At 37.7% G+C, this 23,684-nt stretch overlaps 1 protein-coding gene across 18 annotated transcripts in view; it reads left to right on the top strand.

Moving 5' to 3' along the window:
• The window catches only part of ABI1 (abl interactor 1), a 111,953-nt gene that overhangs the window by 43,959 nt on the left and 44,310 nt on the right, over window positions 1–23,684 (top strand). The gene's annotated exons all lie outside the window — the stretch shown is intronic.

The following is a 23,684-nucleotide window of genomic DNA, read 5'->3' as shown; positions in this document are numbered from 1 at the left end:
AGGCTAAGGCAGGAGAATCGCCTCAACTCGGGAGGCAGAAGTTGCAGTGAGCTGAGATCCCGCCAGTGTACCTCAGCCTGGGCGACAGAGTAAGACTCCGTCACACACACACACACACACACACAAAGTCTTTGCAAAATTACTTAGGAAAAATATAATAGAACCTAGTTTTTAGTTGATTCTTATACATGGATTATAACCAGAGGATCACTGTACATTTTATGTATAGGCAGTGATTATTTTGCATGGTTATTGGAGATTATAAAAAATGGTGATGCATGCTCAAGGTATACAAAACAATCTTACTAGTCAATGGGTAAAATTATGGTTGTTCTGTGATCTGTAAAATTTTTTGTCAAAACATTAAAATCTCTCTTTTTGTTATAAATGAATAGAGAAATGAAAAAAAAGTTATGCTAATGTTTAGTATACCATAATGTAAAACATTCGAGGTATTGAGAATTAAAGGGTTTTATTTCTTAAGAAAGTAGTTTGAATAGTGCTTGCTACCTTCTCACTGTGTAAGTTGTTATGAAGCACACATTTTGTTCTGTGCCTTGGCAAATTGTCATTCTCCTTTCTCTGGGTGGATCAGCTCCTCTCAACATTTTATCCTTTGGATTTTAAATGTTGTGAAATATCTTCTAGAGTTTCTTTAACATAAAGTTTTTATGGGTATCATTTTATCTGTAGTATCTTCTTCCCTTTCTTCTCAGCCACTTTGTTCATTTATGTTAATACATTTGCCTTCATGATATTCTTCTGGCTGCATATCTATAGTCTCCTGAATGGCAGCAATGTTAGCATTCCTGTATGCATTATTTCTGTTTTAATCCCATTTACATTCAATTCGAATTTCACCTCTATCTAGCATTATCACTTTTCATGTATTTGCTGCAGTTTCATCTTTGTTGGCCAGTTCTTTCTTTGATACCCAGTTTTGTAAAATGTCACAATGGCTTATCATTTAGGGGACAAGGAAGCAGCACAACTGTGTACTTTGTAGTCTGTGGATAAACTTAATATCAGATGTACAGAGACCATTCACCAATAAACTTTGAAACAAAGACACGATTGGTAACCAGTAATGATGCTCATCTGTTACTTATGTGGACTTCAGACCTAGCAGCGAAGTTTCTACTTTGTGTGATTATTTATAGTTCTTGTGGTAACTGAAATTTATTTATTTTTATGTTTTTATGAGACAGAATCCTGTTCTGTTGCTCAGGCTGGAGTGCAGTGGCACAGTCATAGTTCACTGCAGCTTTGAACTCCTGGGCTCAAATGATCCTCCCGCCTCAGCCTCCTGAGTAGCTGGGACCACAGGTGCACACCACCATACCCAGCTAATTTTTTTGGGTGGTGAGGTAGAGAATGGGATCTTGCTGTGTTGCCCAGGCTGGTCTTAAATTCCTTGCTTCAAGTGATCTTTCCACCTTGGCCTTCCAAAGTGCTGGCACTACAGGTGTGAACCACTGCACCTGAATGTAACTGAAATTTAAATTGTGTAGTTGGAGGACTGGTGTTAACTAAAATATGGTAACTGAAATTCATGCGTATCAGAACTGTGCAAGACAACTGCCTATATTTTGTTTCTTCAGTAACAAAACATTTTCAAATTATTTTTCTTCTTTATTTAATTATGAATATTCTCTGTGTTCTGCTGAGCTTACTGAATTCAATTCTCATTCTTTGGAAGATGTCTTAATTCATACAGATGTAGTTATTTCAGTAGATTTAAAAATAAAGCTGTTAATACTATCAATTGACTTACTGAATCATAAAAAAATTAAGGTGACTAGGTAAATGAAGCTTTTGTAATTCTGTAAATTACATTGAATTACTTGGAACTCTTAAATGCAGCTGAAATCTAATTGGCTAAATTTACATAAAAACAGGCTTTTGGGGGGGCATTTATTCTTAATTGGGGAATTAAAAAGAATATTTCCTTGCTCTTCCAAATTGCTATTCTTAAAACATTGTTTAAGTAAATGCATTGTAGTGAAAGAAATTTTTTTTAAATCTCTCAGAGCTTTATGAGGGATTTACATCTGTCACACCTTGGCTGTTGAGTGGTGTCTTTTTAGTTAAAATTCTGCTTTATAATCTCTTAATACAGCATAGATTATGTGCCAATTAGGACATAATCTCAAAATTTAGAATTCAGAGCTTGTTTGAGTTTTCAGTTTCAAAAAATTTTTAAACTAAAACAAACAAAAATCATCTCCAATTCTATCAGGACTTGGATAAACTAAACCTTAATTATTTCAGGAAAGAGTCCCTTTCCTTTCAGTGTGGAGCTTTTAACTTTCTGTTTGTGTGTTGACATGTTTTAGATTTATAAAGTTTTCTATTTTAACAATTTTATCCCCCATTTTTCCTGTCTTAGATTAATAGTTACCAAATATTAGTAGCTTTCCTTGGTGAAGTAATTACTGATAAGTCCTTTCTGTAACCAGTATTCACTTCTTATTTTGTAAATTTTTAAAAGATTCTTATAGTGATATTTCTTATGACACAGTAGCCATCTAAAGGTGCCAGTCACTTTTCCTGGAAAATATAGGAAGTATTACTAGGAGAAAGTATGCAACTGTTAAATTCTTTCACATCACCAACTTTTTCACAATTAAAGTATTTGCTTTGTAGAGTGCTTAGCAATGTCCATTATGATTTCTTTTTTCCATTGGCAATTTTGGGCTTCCCTCAAATCATGGAAGTTAGAACTGGAAGGGACATTAGATCATTTGGTTTATTCTCTGATGTTATAGTTCGTGACACTGATGCCCAAAAAAATAAATGATTTGCCTGAAGTCGTAGGTAGCTAGTATAACATTAGAAATCAAAAGATGGGCATCTTGCTCATAGATGATCCACTGATTTTCTCTTCTGTACTACAATGCCTCCAATTTGTAATCAGAGTCTTCAAAATTTAGGAATTGGATGAATTGCCCCATCCAGTCTATTTCTACAGTGGGCTCACAAAACCTTATATAACAAACCTTCAAAGTAACTGCACCTTTAAGGGACTGTTTAGTTTTATATAGGCAAAAACCTAGTTACTGTGGGCACTGGGGAGGTAGGGTGGGTACCTAGAATGGAAACACTAACTGAGTCAGTGCTCTGGTTTCTCAAATGTTTTGTTAGGATCCTTTTACATCTTAAATTATTGAGGATCTACGTGGGCTTTGGATTCATTGGGTAGATCTTCCACTATTTATCATATCAGATATTCAAACAAATTTAAAAAGTATTTAACTCATTTAACAATAAAAGAAATCCACTGTTAGTACAAATAACATTTTAATGAAAAAAACTGTTATCCAAAACAAATAAATTTATGAGAAGAGTGGCATTGTTTTACATTTCTGAAAATGTCTTTAAAATGTTTGGTAGACGATCACTGGGTTCTCATGTCTGCTTCTTCATTCACTCCGTTGTGATTTGTTGTTTGGGTTGAAGTATGTGAAGAAATTTTGCTTCACAAAAGTATGTAGTTAGAAAAGACAGGATCTTGGGGACTTCAGGAGTCTTTAGATCAGTCAGAGAACTATTGCTTTATGTGGTTATTACAGTTTAGTTCCTATAGATTATGTATTGCGAATATTATATGCAGGCCATCATGCTCCCATTTTAAAAGAATCACCCAATTTGATAATACATCCCCACCTGTAGTTTCTTTTGGCTCTCCGTCATACATTTTTTGTTTCATCCTTACTGACTACTTGGTGATATTTTTGGTGCCATTATCCCCATTATGAAGGGGCTTCTTCAGATTCCTAATGGACTGTTGGTATTTATCTTAGATTTCCTCAGCCAGTTTCTTAAAGGTGTTTCATGAATTTTTTTTTTTTTTTGGGGGGGGGATGGAATCTTGCTCTGTGGCCCAGGCTGGAGTGCAGTGTCGTGATCTCGATCCATTGCAACCTCCGCCTCCTGGATTCAAGTGATTCTCCTGCCTCAGCCTCCCAAGTAGCTAGGATTACAGGTGTGCACCACCACAACTAGGTCATTTTTGTATTTTTCTTAGAGACGGGGTTTCACCATGTTGACCAGGCTGGTCTTGAACTCCTGACCTCAAGTGATCCACCTGCCTTGGCCTCCCAAAGTGCTGAGATTACAGGCATGAGCCACCACGTCTGGCCATTTCATGAATTTTAACATCAAGCATGGTACTCTTCTTTGGCACTTACTGGCTGAGTTGTGTGTCCCCCCGCCAACAAATTTATATTTTGAAGTCATAACTCCCAGTCCTTCAGAGTGTGACTGTATTTGGAGATGGGGTCTTTGAAGAGGTAATTAAGTTAAAATGAGGTTACAGAGTAGGCCCTAGTCCAATATGACTGGTATTCTTGAAAGAAGAGGGTGAAGACGCAAAGAGAAGATGGCCATCTATAAGTCAAGGAGAAAGGCCCTGAGAAGAATTCAGTCCTGGTAACATGTTGATCTTGGACTTGTAGCTTCCTGAGTCGTGAGAAAGTAAATTTCCTAGCCACTTACCTGTGGTACTTTGTTATGGCAGTCCTAGCAAACTAATATAGCCCTCTTATGTTGTCATTAGCACTATCACTTTTATACTTTTTTCCAGCTATTATGGATATAAACTTTCACCAGAACCTTCAATATTGACAGAAAGATATAATGTAGATTGATAAGTGTCATTTGTCATTCAAAATCAGAAAAGCATGACATGTTCAGTCCTTGCCCAGTGGCTAAGGAGCATTCATTAGCACTCACTTGATATGGCTGATTTACTGTGAGAAAAGTATGTTAATGGTACTAGTCAGTACTCTGGTGGGTTTGTGTGCACATCTAGTATTTCTAAGATGAACCATGCTATGCTGTATTCAGTAATGCCCCCAAAAGATATCCCTAATCCCTGAGAATGTGGATGTTACCTTCTGGCAGAAGGGGCTTTTTGCAAGTATAAATTAAAGATCTTGAGATGGGAAGATTATCCTGGATTATGCAGTGGGCCATAAATGTAATCACAGATGTCCTGATAAGAGGGAGGCAGAGGAGGATTTGACATAGAAGAGCAGAAGGTGGTGTGGAAACAGGAACAGAGATTAGAATGATGTGGCGATAAGTCAAGGAATGCTGGTAGTCACCATAATCTGGAAGAGGCAAGTGAACACCCCCTCCTGAGCCTTCTCAGGGAGCCTGTCCCTGCTCACTCTTGGATTTGATCCTGTAAGATTTTGTTCAGATTTCTGGCCACCAGAACTGTTAAGAGGATAAATTTCTGCTAAAAACTTTATACAAATCTTTGCATAAATTTATACAAATTTATACAAATCTTTGCATAAATTTATACAAATTTATACAGATCTTTGCATAAATTTATACAAATTTATACAGATCTTTGCATAAATTTATACAAATTTATACAGATCTTTGCATAAATTTATACAAATTTATACAGATCTTTGCATAAATTTATACAAATTTATACAGATCTTTGCATAAATTTATACAAATTTATACAGATCTTTGCATAAATTTATACAAATTTATACAGATCTTTGCATAAATTTATACAAATTTATACAGATCTTTGCATAAATTTATACAAATTTATACAGATCTTTGCATAAATTTATACAAATTTATACAGATCTTTGCATAAATTTATACAAATTTATACAGATCTTTGCATAAATTTATACAAATTTATACAGATCTTTGCATAAATTTATACAAATTTATACAGATCTTTGCATAAATTTATACAAATTTATACAGATCTTTGCATAAATTTATACAAATTTATACAGATCTTTGCATAAATTTATACAAATTTATACAAATCTTTGTCAGAGATTGGTTCTTCATGAAATAGATTAAAATTGGAATTTTAAAAGGATGTTATAAAATTGTATAATATTCTTAACATCATAAGGAAAACACGAAAAATTTCTCGTTTCCTGCCAAAGTCCTATTATGAAATAGTATTTTTTATCTTCAGCTTTACTGTTTTAAGACTGATACCTAACCAAAACAGTTGCTAATTTTCCTGTTGTAAATATTGAGGACCAATAGTAAAATGATTTAGAGCAAATTTCCTAACTCCCCTTCTTTGGAAGGAGGACACCTTTTATTATTTCAGATTAATTAAGCATGCTTGCTTTAATTATAGTTATTAACACGGTAAATTTATAGAGGAGCAAGCTATAGTAGAGATACACTAATATAGAATATAGATTCTTCTCTGAATGTAAATACATGCTACAGAACACATACATTCTTATTTGGGGGCTAGAGTGACAAAGCCTTATCTTGGCACTAAACTTTAGCTCAGTATTATCTAAAATAAAATTTTCTTAATTATTACATTGATAAACATTTGTTTCAAAATTATTCTACAGGGATTCTTAATAGCACCTAGCAGAGAGCCTAGTACTACTATGAGCTTACTTATAACCTTACTTATAGTAAGTTACTTCATGTTAATTGCAGAAATTTATGAATTTTAATATATTTTCGATTTCTGAAATTTTTGAAATTAAATAAAAGATACTCTAAAATATACCAGTGATTTCTGATAGCATTAGGTTTTCTTCCTTTGTATTTTCTTTCCTTCTCCTTCCTCTTTTCTCCCTCTTCCCCTTTTTCTTTCTTTCCCTACCCCCTTACTTTTTTCCTTCCTTTAACATTTCCTGCCAAGGAAACACATTTTGGCTAAAATATAATTTGTATCAGTTAATTTTTTTTTTTTTTTTAAAGAACAGGTGTACTAAACTCTCCCAGACTATTAGTTGTTGGTGTGGTAACCAGACCTTCATGCCATCAGACGAGTTAATCTAGTGCAGGGGTCCGTAAACTGTGATCCATGAGCCAAATCTAGTCCTTCCCCCTCCATTTTTATAAATAAAGTTTTATTGGAACATAGCTGTGTTCCTTTGTTTACATATTGTTACGGCTGCTTTTGCTGACACATGGCAAAGTTGAGTCCTTATGACAGAAGCCATATGGCCTGCAAAGTCTTAAAGATGTACTCTCTGATTGTGTCCAGAAAAAGTTTGCCGATCCCTGATGTGTTATAAAAACATTTACTTCAAAAAATTTAAAAAGTGTTCATGGGATTTAACACCGGTTTCTCTATTTACAGTAAGTAACATTTTTTTTTTTTAAGATAATTTTTCTGGAGGTGGATTTGCTGAAATTCCTTAAGGAGCCAGAAATTTTGAAGAGTGGGGCTGGTGCAGATTGCATGATGATACAAGTTGTACATGTTTATGGCTTCATTCCTACCATATCCCCAGCATATAGGGTTAGCTTGCGTAAGATATGATGGAAGAAGTTCTGTTAGGGGTTTGGTATTCTGACACCAGTGGGGTACTGCAGTACTGTTCTGACACTGATCACACAGAGTTAGTGCAGACCACACAAGGGAAGGGCTCAGTTCCAGAAGTCTGCCTTCATTTCAGGTGCTAGTGGCAAGTAGGGTCCCCATTCTACCCATACTTATGGCCAACTAGCTACAAATCTGGGGAGTTTCCCACAACCCCTCTCAGGGTTGATAATTTACTGGAATGATTCAAAGATTTCAGGGAAACACTACCCATATGATTACGATTTTATTTAATGGATACAGATCAGGACCAGCCAAATGAAGAGACACACAGGGCAAGGTCTGGGAGTTTCCAAACATAGAGCTTCCATGCCCTCTTCTTGTGGAATCAGGGCATGCTACCCTCCTTGCTCATCAGCGTGTTCGCCATCCAGGGAGCTCCACCAGGCAAGCTCCACCAGGCTTCAGTGTCTAGAGTTTTATCAGGGCTAGTGCTGTTTTCTCACAGTTTTTGGTTTATGCAGAAAGAAAAGTAACATTAATTAGTGTCCATATGTATTATAAGTTAATGAATTGTTGTCAGGTAAGGCTTATATATTGATTCTAATATTTCCCCCCTTTTTTATGTGAAAATGAAAGTTTATAGTAATATTTTTGATTTATTTTTATTTTTTTTATTTATTTATTTGGACATAGGGTCTCGCTCTGTCACCTAGATTGGTGTGCAATGGTGTGATCATAGCTCACTGTATCATCAAACTCCCTGGCTCAAGGGATCCGCCCACCCAGCCTCCCGAGTAGCTAGGACTGCAGATGCATGCCACCATGCTTGGCTGATTTTTTCATCTTTTTGTAGAGATGGGGTCTCACTATGTTTCCCAGGGTGGTCTCGAACTCTTGGGTTCAAGTGATCCTTCTATCTTGGTGTCCCAAAGTGTAGGGATTACTGTGAGGACTAGTAATTTTTTTTTTTTTTGAGATAAGTCTCACTCTGTCGCCCAGTCTGGAGTGCAGTGGCACGATCTCGGCTCACTGCAACCTCCGCCTCCCGGGTTCAAGTGATTCTCGTGCCTCAGCCTCCCGAGTAGCTAGGATTAAAGGCGCCCACCACCATGCTTGGCTAATTTTTGTATTTTTGGTAGAGGCGAGGTTTCACCATGTTGGCCAGGCTGGTCTCAAACTCCTGACCTCAGGTGATCCGCCTGCCTCGGCCTCCCAAAGTGCTGGGATTGCAGGCGTGAGCCACCGTGCCCGGCCAGTTGTTTTTTTTAAATGTCCTTATTGGCCAATAAATTTGGCAGCAATACTTTGTACTTCTCTTTCTGTGTCTGTCTGTCTCCCCATCCTTTATTACCTTTCCCCCTTCTCCCCTACTCCTTTTCTTTGTCTGTCTGCCTCCCCTCCCTGTCCCCTCCCCCTTTCTTCTGGAATCTTTTAAAAACAATTTATTAATCTGTGAAATCCATAGTTAGAATAACCCAGACTGTTCCATCTCCCAGTTACCTTTTTTGTTGTTGTTGTTGAGACGGGGTCTCATTTTGTAACCCAGGCTGGAGTGCAGTGGCATGATCTCGGCTCACTGCAACCTCTGCCTCCTGCGTTCAAGTGATTCTCCTGCCTCAGCCTCCTGAGTAGCTGAGATTACAGGCACGTGCCACCATGCCCGGCTAATTTTTTGTATTTTTTTTGCAGAAATGGGGTCTCACCATGTTGGCCAGGCTGGTCTTGAACTCCTGACCTCAGGTGATCTACCTGCCTCCGCCTCCCAAAGTGCTGGGACCCAGTTATGTTCTTTTAACACATGCATACACACCAACCCACCATCCCACCCCTGAGTGAACAAAGAATGAAACTTGAACCATCACCCTTATGGGGTCAGAATATTATTTATTTTTAGGATAGAGAATAGGGGCAATGCTATGGATTTAGTTTCTGTTCCAGGAGTAAACCAACCAAACATTCTTCCTGTGGTAATAACAGAATAGTTCCTATCAAATGAGTCTTCTTACAGATAACTTAAACTCTGAACAAAATATAAAAAACAAAGAGTACCTGAAGAACAACTAATAGCAGACAGAAACTACAGAGAAGAGATTGTTATTATACACTTTTAAAAATGAAATAGCCCTGGTTGGTTTGCTATTTTTTTGTGTTTTTTTGAACAGAGTCTCGTGATGCCCAGGCTGGAGTGCAATGGTGCGATCTCAGCTCACTGCAACCTCTGCCTCCTGGGTTCAAGCAATTCTTCTGCCCCAGCCTCCCGAGTAGCTGGGACTACAGGCATGCACCACCACGCCCAGCTAATTTTTGTATTTTTAATAGAGGCGGGGTTTCACCATTTTGGCCAGGCTGGCCTCCAACTCCTGACCTCAAGTGATCCATCCACCTTGGCCTCCCAAAGTGCTGGGATTACAAACGTGAGCCACCATGCCCGGCTGGGTTTGCTATTTTTGTAGCTAGTTTTGCACCATGCTAGACAGCTAAAACTCAGTTAGGAAACTGCATATAGCTTGTGACCCAGAGGGCAGAGTTCATGGTGACCACAACAGCTGGAAAGTGAGTGGAAAGAGAGACCTGAAGGGAAAGAGCCCCAAATTTTGTGTTAAAACTTTGCCTGTATTACAGGCTGAGCTGTGTGTGGAGCAAACTGCATGCAACTCAGCCAAGGATAAAAGAACTGAACAAAGATTTCAGCTGCTGCCCATCTTGGAGGAGAAAGTTTGCAGTTTAAGTCAAGCTAAGTTTAGCATCAACTTTTTTTTTTGAGGCCGGGTCTCACTCTTGTCGCCCAAGCTGGAATGCAGTGGTGTGATTATGGTTCACTGCAGCCTTGTCTTCCTAGGCTCAGGTGAAGCCTCCTCCTCCCACCTCAGCCTCCCAAGTAGCTGGGACTACAGGCATGCACCACCACACCTGGCTAATTTTTCGTATTTTTTGTAGAGATGGGGTTTCACCATGTTGCCCAGACTTGTGTCGAATTCCCGGGCTCAAGCGATCCACCACCTTCTGCCTCCAAAAGTGCTGGGATTACAGGCGTGAGCCACTGTGCCTGGCCTACTGTAAACATTTTTTGTTTGTTTTTTCTTTTCTACTTCTTTATCTTTTTATTTTTTCTGCCCTTGAAAATCAAAACATTTTTTAAAGGACTATAGCAGAATCTAGAGTTTCTGTAAGGTATCATTTACCACATATAAAATGTAATCTAAAATTACCATACTTAGGAAGAACCATGAAAACATGGCCAATATTCAAGAAAAAAAGATAATCAATTGAGATAAAACTTGCAATTACATGCATGTTGGACAAATGATGATTTCTTACGTGTGACAACTTGTGGATTCAGGGACTTAAAACTTTTTATAGTCAAAGGGAATTTTAGGATACTGATTCTAGTCTAATTCATTGTTTTTCTCATGTGTCTAAGGTCTAACTGGCACTTACCAGTTTGTTAGCCTCTTGCACTGATATTACTCATTTTCTTTCCTTCTTGGTGTGCTGCTTCCCCTGTAAGGTGTTAACTTGTTTAGTGTATATGAGTCAAGGACCAGGAGATAGAAACCATTCTAACTATCTTAAATATAAATTTACTCTCCACAAATAAGTTCCAGAACTCAAAAACTGATCTGCTGGGGAAGCTATAACCACTGATGGTGCCACAGGAATTACTGAGTTTAAGAACCTTATGCAAGGGTTTCAGGCCATGGCTTAGAAAGCTGCTGCCATTGTTGCTGCCTCAACTGCCTCTTGACACCCACAAACCTGGTGACTGGGCATTGAACTTGGAGTCCAGCTGTTGTTTCCAGTGCGGTTGCCTGTAAACATCCAAACAGTTGGAGAATGGACACTGGAGCATCAATTTGGAAAAAAACCTTATTTCTTGACTTACTTTGCCAATAGGAAATGTAAAGTGGTAATAAGAGATCTCCACTTCACTTTCAGTTTCCAAATCCCATGAAAGTATTTTATTGATAGATCAGAAATTGTATCCAGAAGCCTGGTGGTGAGAACAACTGGACAATGTTGATTTTAGCTTTTTAGCTTCTGCAGTGCAAGCAGATATTCTTGGGGCAAGGATCAGGAGAGTAGAATGAAGATTGAATGAGCTGGTTTTACAGCATGGCTTGAAGGAATAACAGTTGAATTGGGTCTTAAAGGAAGCCTGTTCATTTATCATGTTGATACGGAGTATAGCTGCATTCCAGTCTGAGGTAATGGCATTAGAGAAAGACATGCATGGTTTTTTCAGGGTGATTAGAATGTAGGGTATGATTTCTGCAATGAGGAAAGTACCTGGAGATCAATTCGCAAAAACCTGAAGTTCTAAATTATAGCTTATTTTCCTTTGATTTGGTTTCATTGCTGAGGCTAATTGTGTTGTGCTAGGGGAGTAGCTGGTATCCTTTGGCTTCTTCTCTGCTTCTTGTATCTGCTAGGTGCTGGAATTACACAGCTCCTGAGTCAGAGCAATATGCTTAGCAGAAATAAGCATCAGTCTTCCTGAACCATCAGATGGCAGACTGACGTGATATGCCCTGAATCAAAGGAAAGGCAGTATCTTTTGGAAATTGGAGACTCTGTTCTTTGCTTTTAGGGTAAACAGCTGGCAATCCTGCTTCTGTTCAATATGCTTTTTGGAGAAATGAATCACCTAAGCCTGCATTCTGCCTCAAATAATCTGTATTTGTGGGGTTAAGGAAGCAAATCTTCAGTCCCTCCCTGTTGATCACAAAGTGTGGGTGAAACCATTTCTTTGTTGTGTCCTAAAATATGACAACGGAGTGTTCTCATTAACCTTAGAATAAAAACTACCTTTTTTTTTTTTTTTAAATAAAAAGTGACTTTGGAACTGTCCTTGAGCTGAGTATAAACAGCTAGTTTGGGAGTCTCCTTCCAAATTTCATGTTCTTTTGGTTGTCTGTAAGCCGTTCACTCACCAGGCTACTGCTCAGACCTCTGAAGTCTGAGTCTTCACAGTAGCCTAATCTTGCTTTAAAGTCTGGAAATGGATTTTTACTTCCTATAGTTCAGATACCATAGCATGGCCTAAAAGTCTCATTGATGTGGTCTCTTCAACTCTCGTATTTCTGCCATGCCCAGCTTCTTGAAGTGTTGCAGACACAGCTGGAAATTTGTGCATCTTTGTTTTTCCAATTATGTGTTTGTCTTACCTGGAATTCAGTTTGTCCTGTTTCTGTTCTGCCTAATAGGAACACCGTCTGAGGTCTTCACTAATCAGCTCAGGATAGAGTTACTGGCCCTCTCTTTGTTTTATACCTTCTAACTTATTCCTTCTTTCACATTGATTTTTGGGTATATGTTTGTGTTCCTTACCTTACTCTTTAAAGATAAGGACCATGTTTTATTCATCTCTGTATCTTTATTACATAGTAACTGGCACTTACATAGTTTGATAAGGATATGGAAAGAATAAGACAGTGTGGTGTATTTTGGAGTCATAAAGACCTGTGTTTGAAGCCATGTTCTGTCACTGTGTGATTTTTCCTACCTACCTTTTTGAGTTTAGTTATCTCATATGCAGAATTTGGACAATAGTGCTAACCTTGGAGATTAAATAAGGAATTGCTTATAAAGCATTTACCTTTACATAGTGTTGGCATTATTAGTCATCATATCTGTCATCCCTTTTTTCTCTTATATTCAATCTCTCTTATGTTCCCACTTCGAATAAACATTTAACATGTGTATGTCTTCCCATCTTAAGTTTTCCTAACCATGCCTTTTGATATATTGCCTTTCTCTGTTGTCAGTTTACAACCAAGTTCTTGAATCTGCTGTTTCCTGGCAGCTTCTTCCTTCAAACATATGTATGCCTCAATCCGTTGTGATTTTTTTTTTTTTTTTTTTTAAATAGAGCCTTGCTCTGTCACCCAGGCTGGAGTGCAGTGGTGCGATCTATGCTCACTGCAACCTCTGTCTCCCGGGTTCAAGAGATTCTTGTGCCTCAGCCTCCCAAGTAGCTGGGACTACAGACATGCACCACGATGACTGGCTAATTTTTGTAGTTTTAGTAAAGACAGGGTTTTGCCATGTTGGCTAAGCTGGTCTCAAAGTCCTGACCCCAGGTGATCTGCTTGCCTCAGCCTCCCAAAGTGCTGGGATTATAGGTATGAGCCACCGTGCCCGGCCGCGATGGTGTGTATTTTCTAGAAACAAATACATTTTACTGCATCACCGTATTACGCTCATCAAAGTCGGGTGATTACCACTGATACATTGCTACCATCTAATCAACAAATTCCATTCAGGTATGCCAGTTGTTCCAGTAGTTTCATAGGAAAGGATCCAGTTCAGAAACATTAAATGTCATGTCTCCTTCATCTTCCTCAGTCTGGCACAGTTCCTCAGTCTTCTCTTGACCTCATCTGACCTTGATCCTTTGTTTTTTTGAGACGGAGTTTTGCTCTTGTTGCCCAGGCTGGAGTGCAATGGCACAATCTCGGCTCACCGCAGCCTCTGCCTCCTGGGTTCAAGTGATTCTCCCGCTTCAGCCTCCCCAGTAGCTGGGATTGCAGGCGTGTGCCACCATGTCTGGCTAATTTTGTATTTTTAGTAGAGATGGGGTTTCTCCATGTTGGTCAGGCTGGTCTCGAACTCCCGACCTCCCAAAGTGCTGGGATGATAGGCGTCAGCCACTGTGCCTGGCCCCTTGATTTTTTCTTTTTGAGGCAAGGTCCTGGTCTGTCACCCAGGCAGCAGTGTAATGGTCCTTTCATGGCTCATTGCATCCTCCACCTCCTGGGCTCAAATGATCCTCCTGCCTTATTTTTTTGTTTTATTTTATAGAGATGAGTTCTCACTATGTTTCCCAGGCTGGTCTCAAACTGGAGGGTTCAACCATCCTCCCGCCTTGGCCTACCAAAGTACTGGAATTATAGGTATGAGCCACCGTGCGCGGCTGACCTTGATACTTTGGAAAATTTATAGCCAGTTTTGTAGAATGTGTCTCCATATGGGTATGTGTAATGCTTCCTTGTGATTAGATTCAGGTGTTTTGTTTTTGTTTTTGAGACAGAGTCTCACTCTTTCCCCCAGGCTGGAGTGCAGTGGCGCGATCTTGGCCCACTGCAACCTCTGCCTCCAGGGTTCAAGCGATTCTCCTGCCTCAGCCTCTTGAGTAGCTGTGACTGTAGGCACACGCCACCATGCCCGGCTAATTTTTTGTATTTTTAGTAGAGACGGGGTTTCACCATGTTGGCCAGGCTGGTCTTGAACTCCTGACCTCAGGTGATACACCTAGGTTGGCCTCCCAAAGTGTTGGGATTACAGGCGTGAGCCACTGCGCCCGGCCCGATTCAGGTGATATATTAAAGATGACTTTTTGAAGGCAGTAGTTTCCTATTTAAAAGCTGCTCCCACTGTCTTAATTTTTTTTTTTTTTACGTTTTTGTGGTTTATATTGTAAAATTTTTTTCCAAGTGTTTTTAGTTTTGTGTCTTTAGAATCTGTGATAATATGGAAATCTAGAGGAAGCCTGTAGAGAACTTGGCATGCCCATCAAGATGTGATGTCCCTAAAAATATTTTGAAAGAGAGCAGCAAAATGTACTGTCAGAGGAATTTTTTTCAATTAATTGGGAATAATTGATTTTGCTATAATTTGTCATTAAGATCATTTCTAATTGAAAAATTCTTTGGGTTTTGAATTGCAAATGGTAGTTGAACTTCTAACGCATAAATAAATATATTTAATTATGGCAGAACTTATTTCTAAAATAGCCTTCTTGGTTAAAACAAATTGTACACATTTCATCTCTCAGTTTTAGCTCTGAAATGATTTGAAAATCCAAACGAAGGCAGTCAGAATCACTGTTCTAAGCCTATTTTTAGATTTTTTCCCCTTCAGTTGGTTTCCTTTCTAGCCACCTGCAGTTTTATGTGCAGTTGCACGTGCTCATTTTTTCTAATTTCCCCCCTCCCCCGAAGCTTGGCAAGCAGCTTCTTTATTGCTTTTGGTTTGTTCTTTTTGAAGAGCACAGTGTAAATTATAAAGCCTTCATTGAGTATTTAAATGTATTTTAAAATATTTTTGAGAAAATGCAGCATAATTATGGAATACAGGACACTCTGCCTCTAAGAATCTTTTCTGATTATAGTTCTTGATATTATATTAATATACTATATATTAATATGCAGAATATATCTTTTTTATTCTTGCAGTTTTTTTCTGTTTTTAAAGATTTGTCTGGATGACAGAGCTTTGGGAGATGGAACTGGAAAAAAGCTAAAAAAATTGCCTCTTCTAAGAAATCATATAACTGGATTCACAAAAATACAGTGATACTTATTTTAATAGGAGTACTATTGAATTTACATTTAATGTAGTTAATGATATATTTGAATTCAAATGAAACAACATCATTTTGTGTTTTCTACTTGTGTCATCTGTTCTGTCTCTTTTTTCTCCTTTCTTACTTTCTTTTGGATTAACTTCCTTCGGAGATTTGTTACATGTGTACATGCTGACTCCTGCTTGTGGTGAATTTTTTTCCTTATGTGTTTCGTAAATTTGTGTTGTAAGCTTATTTTAAGATCTCATGTGTTGAGATCTCTGTGCCACCTAAGGGATATACCATTGATAAGCTAAGCTGAAGGTATATTCCCTGTTCTGCTAAGTGTTCTAGGATGCCATCAGTCCAGGACTATTTATACTTTTTGAACCTGAAAACTTCATGGAAATGTGTATACTTTCTAGAACATTCCCCAACCCCACCTCAGTATGTGCACCTTAGTTTCCTGTAGTTGCTGTAACAAATCACCGCAGATTTAGTGGCTTATAACATATCTTTATTATCTTACAGTTCTGGAGGTCAGAAGTTTGAAATGGGTTTCACTGAGCTAAAATTAATATGTGGATAGGGCTGTGTTCCTTCTAGAAGCACTAGGGGAGCATCTGTTCCCTTGCCTTTTTTCAGCTTCTAGAGGCCACCTGCATTTTTGGCGCATGACCCCTTCATCCATCTTTAAGTCACCAATGGCCAGTTAAGTCTTTTTCGTATGGCATCACTGATCAGTACTGACCCTCTGGCCTACCTCTTTGGCTTGTAAGGACCCTCGTGATTTCATTTGATTCACCCCCCCAATACTGGATAGCACCCCGTCTCAAGATTCTTAATCACATCTGCAAAGTCCCTTTTGCTATATCAGTTCTAACTTCCCACCTTCAGCAAGCCCAAAGGGTATTTTAATTTTGTCCCCATGTGGCATAAAAGTACAAGCTCCTTTGCTAGAGGCCAAAAAGCTGCTACAGAGTAGCTGCAGCCTTGTTCATGTTTTCTGCTCTGAATTTTTGTCCTCTCTTTTTCCTAGTCTCCCTGGATTTTCTTTACTCTCTTTAGTTTTGGACTGTGAATTTTAAAAAGATGCTTTCATAGCATCTTTAAATCAAGCATTTTTAGGTAGTTTCTAGTGGGAGAGATTTCAGGTTATCTAATGTGCCATATTGCTCTAGTTGGCATTGCTTATATTAGTAAGGTAATAATGACTTTAACAAGACATAAAGTCTGTTACTTTGTTTTCCTATTGTCCTTTAATTTAAAATGCTTTTAATGTCAATCAAAACCCCTCAGTGAATCTCATCTTTGAAAAGTCAGTTAATTGTGATTAAAACTCAGTTTCTTCATATGAACATTCCGTTCTACTCTGATATCGACAAGCCATGCTTTTTTTCTTTAATCTGAACAGCATGTCTTGGTTTACAGCTCTGACCCCACTATTCAGCCAGACCAGGTTTTTCCTACCATGCCTTGCCTTCCTTCTTGACTGTCTGCTGAGATTCTCCCTCATTTTTACATTTTCTGTGTTTCTGCTTATCTCATTTGAGCTAAAGGCATATAGATACTCTTCTGTACCAAGCTGTTATCTTTGGACTTCATTTTACAACTCCCTCCCTTCCTCCCTGTGATAATATGTGAATGTGATTAAAAACCAGTCACATACTACCTAAGGGATTATAATGACAAGCGGAATTCAGTGCAATCCCTTCCTATCCCTAGTCGTGCTTTCTAGAGCACTTATAGAGTGCATATTGTATACCAGGCTTTTTACATAAATGAACACCTATGAATTAATTCATTCTTATAACAACCTCATTTTACAGATGAAGAAATTGATACACAAAGAGCTTAGGCAACTTGTTCAGGATAATACATCTATTAAATGACATCATTTGAACCAGGCAGTCTGGTTTTAGAATCTACTTGTTATCACTATGCTATACTGTCCTTAGTTTTAGACTAAAAATTACTTTCCTTTAGACTTAAAAAATAAATTTTACTGTGTATATTTGAGGTTTACAACATGACGTTATGGCAGGGGTCCCCAACCCCTGAGCTACTGGCCTGTACTAGTCCATGGCTTGTCAGGAACCGGGCTGCACAGCAGGAGGTGAGCAGAGGGCCAGCGAACATTACTGCCTCCTGTCAGATTAGCTGTGGCATTAGATTCTCATAGGAGCGCAAACCCTATTGAGAACCTTATGTCCAAGGGACCTAAGTTGCACGCTCCTTATGAGAATCTAATGCCTGATGATCTGAGGTAGAACAGTTTAATCCCAAAACCATTCGCCTGTCTCCCCAGTGCGTGGAAAATTGTCTTCCACAAAACCAGTCCCTAGTGCCAAAAAGGGGACTGCTGTGTTATGGAATACATACAGATAATAAATTAGTTACTATAGTGAAGCAGATAAACACATCTGTCATTTCACATAGTTACTTTTGTTAAGTGATGAGCACCTAAAATCTACTTATTTAATGAAAATCCTTAATACAGTCATGCTTGCTTAATGACAAGGAAATGTTCTGAGAAATGTATTCCTAGGCCATTTTGTTGTGTGAACATCATAGAGTGTACTTACGCAAACCTAGATAGTACAGCCTACTGTATACCTAGGCCCTATGGTACAGCCTATTGCTCCTAGGCTACAAACCTACATGTTACTGTCCTCAGTCCTGTAGGCAATTGGAACACAGTGGTATTTGTGTATCCAAGCATGTCTAAACATAGAAAAGGTACAATAAAAATAGAGTATTATAATCTTATGGAACTATTGTTATTATATGGTGTGATATATATGTGGTCCATTGTTGACCAAAATGTTATGTGACGCATGACTGTACAATACAGTTTTATTAACTGTAGTCCTCGTGTTGTACATGGATCTCTAAACTTATTCTGAATATCTGCTATTTTGTATCTTTTGACCCACAGCTCCCCCTCCTTTCCCCCCAAAATAACCATGGTAACCACTGTTTCATTCTCTATTTCTGTGTATTTGAGCTCTTTTATTTTATTTTTTGAGACTGGGTCTCACTCCGTCACCCAGGCTGGAGTGCAGTGACACAATCATGGCTCATTGCAGCTTAGACCTACCAAGCTTTTGAGCTCTTTTATTTTATTTTTTGAGACTGGGTCTCACTCTGTCACCAGGCTGGAGTTTCTCCGTATTGCCTTGGTTATTTAGGATTTTTGTGGCTCTGTATGGATTTTAGGATTGTTTTTTCTATTTCAGTGGAGGATGCCATTAGAATTTTGATAGGGATTGGGTTAAATCTGTATATTGCTTTGGGTAGTATGGCTGTTTTAACAATATTAATTATTCCTATCTATGAACATGGGATATCTGTCCATTTATTTGTGTCTTCAGTTTCTTTCATCAGTGTATTATAGTTTTCAGTGTACAAATCTTTAACCTTCTCGGTTAAATTTACTCCTAAGTATTTTTTTTTTGGATGCTATCATAAATGGAATTGTTTTCTTAATTTCCTTTTCATCTGGGTTATTGTGTGTAGAAATGTTACTGATTTTTGTATGTTGATTTTGTATTCTTTAACTTTACTGAATTCATTAGTTTTAGCAGTGTTTTTATTTTTTCTGTGGGATCTTTGGGGTTTTCTGTATTTAGGAACATGTCATTTGCAAATAGAGATAATCTTACTACTTCCTTTCTGATTTAAATGCCTGTTTATTTCCTTTGCTTGTGTGATGGCTCTTGCTAGTACTTCTAGTACTGTGTTAAATAAAATTTTTTATTTTAGAAGTCAACATATTTTAAAGGAAATAGTTCATTTCTTCTCACTTCCAATATTGTCATTGAGATGTCTTATGTGTCACTGATTGCAGATCCTTTGTATATTCTTATCTTTTTCTCTCTGGAAACTTTTGGCATATTTAATCTCTACTGTGGTGCTTTGAAATTTCACAGTTATGTAACTTGGTATGGTGTTTTTGTTTTTTTTTTTTTGAGACAGAGTCTCGCTCTGTCGCCCAGGCTGGAGTGCAGTGGTGCGATCTTGGCTCACTGCAATCTCCGCCTCCTTGGTTCAAGCAATTCTTGTACCTCAGCCTCCTGAGTAGCTGGGATTACAGGCGTGCGCCACCATGCCTGGCTAAGTTTTGTATTTTTAGTGGAGGCAGGATTTCGCCATGTTGGCCAGGCTGGTCTCAAACTCCTGGCCTCAAGCAATCCGCCCAACTCGGCCTCCCAAAATGCTAGGATTACAGGCATGAGCCACCACTCCTGGCCCTAAGTAACAACTTCTAATGTCTAAGATTGCTAAGATGAGTTGTATTTATTACTGGCTATAAGCTTTTTCTAGTTTCATATCATCAGGTAAACTCAGTTAAAAACTTGAATAAGAACTGGGAAACAATAATAATAATAAAAAGCTAACATATATTGATTTTTCTACATGCCAGACACTGTTGAAAATCCATTCTATATATTGCTTCATTTAATCCTTACAGTAACTGTGTGAAGTTGATAACTGTTTTTTTGCTTGTTTTTACATCTCGTATGTATGGTAAGGAAACTGAGGGCATAGGATGGTTAAGTAACTTACCCATGTTCACACAGTTAGTAAATGGTACAACCACCTATTAAATCCACACAGTTTGGTTCCTGAACTCAACTCTTAGTCATTAGACTGTACTGCCTGACATATGTAGAGAATTTTATTTTACTTATTTTTTATTTATTGAGACATGGTCTTGTTGTGTCACCCAGTTTGGAATGTAGTGGCATGATCACTGTTTACTGCAGCTTCAACCTCCTTAAGCAATTCTCCTGCCTCCTGTGTAGCTGGAACTACAGGCATGAGCCACCATGTCTGTCTAATGTATTTATTTTTATTATTTTTATTTTTATTTATTTTGGAGACAGGGTTGCTCAGGCTGGAGTACAGTGGCACGATCTTGGCTCAATGCAACCTCTGCATCCTGGGTTCAAGGGATTCTCCTGCCTTAGCCTCTCGAGTAGCTGGGACTACAGGCACACATGTCACGCCCGGCTAATTTTTATATTTTTTGGTAGAGATGGCGTTTCACCACGTTGGCCAGGCTGGTCTTGAACTCCTGACCTCAAGTGATCCACCCACCTTGGCCTTCCAAAGTGGTGGGATTATAGGCGTGAACCACTGCACCCGGCCCTTGCCTGGCTAATTAAAAACAATTTATGTTTTGTAGACACAGGGTCTCACTATGTTGCCCAGGCTGGAGAATTTTAAATATATCATCTTTTTAAGAAGGGAGAGACACTCATGAAATATTAAAACAAATGTTAGTTGTTAGGTAAGAAGTAGTAGGTTGAAGAATTAAGTTCAAATTCATGACCTGGTGCTTAGAAGATCAACTGTGATCTAATGTTCTATTAAAAGCTCATATTTAGCTTAGATTCTAGTTTGGATAAAAAATGATTATCACTAAATTAGGCAAAAAAGTTTCCTTTTTGAGGTGGGTATGTAATTACCACATAGAGTATTTAGTAGTTTGTCTTATATAATTAAGCAGGCGAGGAGGAGACAGAAAAATGTCATGGGAAGTACTAAAAAATTAGACGTGGGCCAGAATGTTAGTGACAGATTCAGTTTTTCCCAGGCCAAAATATTTCAGAATAATTCTGATCCAAGTGGTTTTTGTTTTTCCACCAGAGTCTGATTTTGCAGCTCATCTTTTCTAAATAGATCTATTTTATGGTGTGTATATGGGTCATTCTGAATCAAGTTAACTTCGAAGTTGATTGGGACCTTGTTTCAAGCTTATTGAACAAAGATCTGTAACACAGAATTTTGGGCATAAGGCCATTTCCAGAGTCTGGTCCAAATAAGCAATAACAGACAAAGATTGTCTCTTTCTTGGCTGAAGGCTTCCTCTGTGCAGCTTGTCTCAGGACTCTCTTCTTCTGCCCTTTTTATACCCCTCTCCTTTCTCTATTCAGGGCAAAAATATTTTGATTTTCATTCTGTAGTTATTTTTTAGCAAACATTTATTGTGTTTTTACTTATGTACAAGGTTCTTTGCTTAAAACCTATAATGCCCTTCCTGTAGTAGCAGTGGCAGTTGTGAGGATGATAGTAGGCCTTCTGAGATGATATTGTAGAAAATCCATGGAACGTTAAGTAGTGTTGCTATGTCATACTTCTTTCCTGCCTGGCTTTCTGTCTTTTGATGATTAAGAAGGATTTTTCTGGAAGATCTTTAAAAGAAGCATATGTGTTATTTTTATTTCCTCCAGAGTGACAAGGGAGAGGAAAAAGAACAAAATGAAAACCTATTTCTATACAGCAGTTTAAAATAATCATATCTTAAAAGATAATTTTAAAATCTTATCTGCTTATGGAGTTTGTCATTTTATTTCTACATTTTAGAAAATGTTTTCCTCTCTAAATATAATTGCTTTTAGAATATTTTAATGTTTCCTTTAGAACATTTGTTTACCACACAATTAATTTTATTTATTCAATTCCCAATCTACTTATTTTTATAAAAGCCTTGCTTGACCATTTAAAAAGAAGTTTTCAAATTTGGTCTCCTAATTTCCATAATCTTTTCTTCAACTCTTTTTTTTTTTTTTTTTTTTTTTCAGATTTCCTTAGGTTTTTTTTTTCTTTCTTTTTTTTTTTTTTTATTATACTTTAAGTTTTAGGGTACATGTGCTTCAACTCTTAATTAGAGTAGCGTTCAACTTACTTTTATTCATACTATTTTAGCTTTTCTCTCATCTCGGAGAAGGTGTTGTGTTTTCATGCCTCTTTTCCCTGGCTTATGCTGTCCCCTGTGCTTGGATTTTGACCTTTTTCCCCACTCTCCTTTTTTCTCTTTCACTTGCCAGTTATGGCTGGCAAAAATGAGGTTTCTTTCATGGAGTCTTTTGATGTTGCTTCAGGAATATTAATCATTCTTTTCTGTGTGCTATTTGTATGTAATTAAAGACAAAAATTACACTTATTCAAAAGAATAAATGTAATATATGTTATGCATATATAATAAATCAGACATCTCTGAATCCATCGTTAAAACTAAAAACTAGAAAATGACCAATTCTGCTTCTTTTCTCTGTATACTTCTCACCAACCACAAAAGGGATGTTTATCATTCCCTTGCACTTAACATTTTTTTAAATCGCATGTATGTGTATCACTAAACAATTATTGTTTAATTTTGCTTGTGTTTGGGCTTATAACAATGGATTCATCCTGTATGTAGTCTAGCATGGCTTGCTTTTTTTATTCAGCATTATAATTTCTAAGATTTATCCGTATTACATATACATAGTTCATTCATTAGTAGTTTGTTCATTCTCATTATATAGTGTATAATATTTCAAGTATAAATATGCCATTTATTTGCATTTAAATGTAAAGGATCTGGAATTAGTTTTTTCCTGTGGTTTGAGGTAGGGATCCATTTTCAGTGTTTTTTTCTATATGGCAAAATAGTTGCTCTACTCAAATAAAACATTCTTCTTACTGTGCTATCACTGTAAGATACCAAGTTTCCTTATAAGCATGATTTTTTTCGAATTCTCTCTTCTGTTGTATTGGTCCATTTATTTAACCCTGTAAGAACCCTACTATCTTCTTTACTATGGCTTCATATCTCAATAGGCAAGTTACCCTCCTCCCTTCTAGTTTTTCTTTTAGACCATGTCTTGGCCATTCTTTCCCCTTTGCCCTCCCATATAAATTTAGAACCTTTAAAATCTCTGTTGGCATTTTTATTGGAATGCATTGAAGCTGTAGATCAGTTTGGAAAGACTTGGCATCAAGGTAACATGGGATAGAAGGGGGACAATCGGGTGTATGTGTGGTTGTGAGTAGATGGGGGTGTGTTGTATCTGGCTTTGAAGACCATTTAAGTTTTTTTCCAGGTTTTTCTTTCAAACTCCTATCTCACTGTTTCCTTATTTCTTATTTATAACTTGAAGTAAAATATAATTGGATAGGGGAGAGAGCCTTTAGGGTTTTATTCAGGGTGTTCTAGTAATTTTCACTTTGAATATTTCTGTTGATTATGTTATGTTCCATATTGCCTTTAGTCTCTCTCACAACTCTTGATATGATTTTTGCTTGTCATATTGAGTCTGCCAAAAGAGTTTTCCA

The sequence above is a fragment of the Pan paniscus genome, chromosome 8, assembly GCF_029289425.2.
Source record: "Pan paniscus chromosome 8, NHGRI_mPanPan1-v2.0_pri, whole genome shotgun sequence".
In the NCBI taxonomy this organism is placed as follows: domain Eukaryota; kingdom Metazoa; phylum Chordata; class Mammalia; order Primates; family Hominidae; genus Pan; species Pan paniscus.
This window is presented reverse-complemented; position numbering and strand designations above follow the sequence as displayed.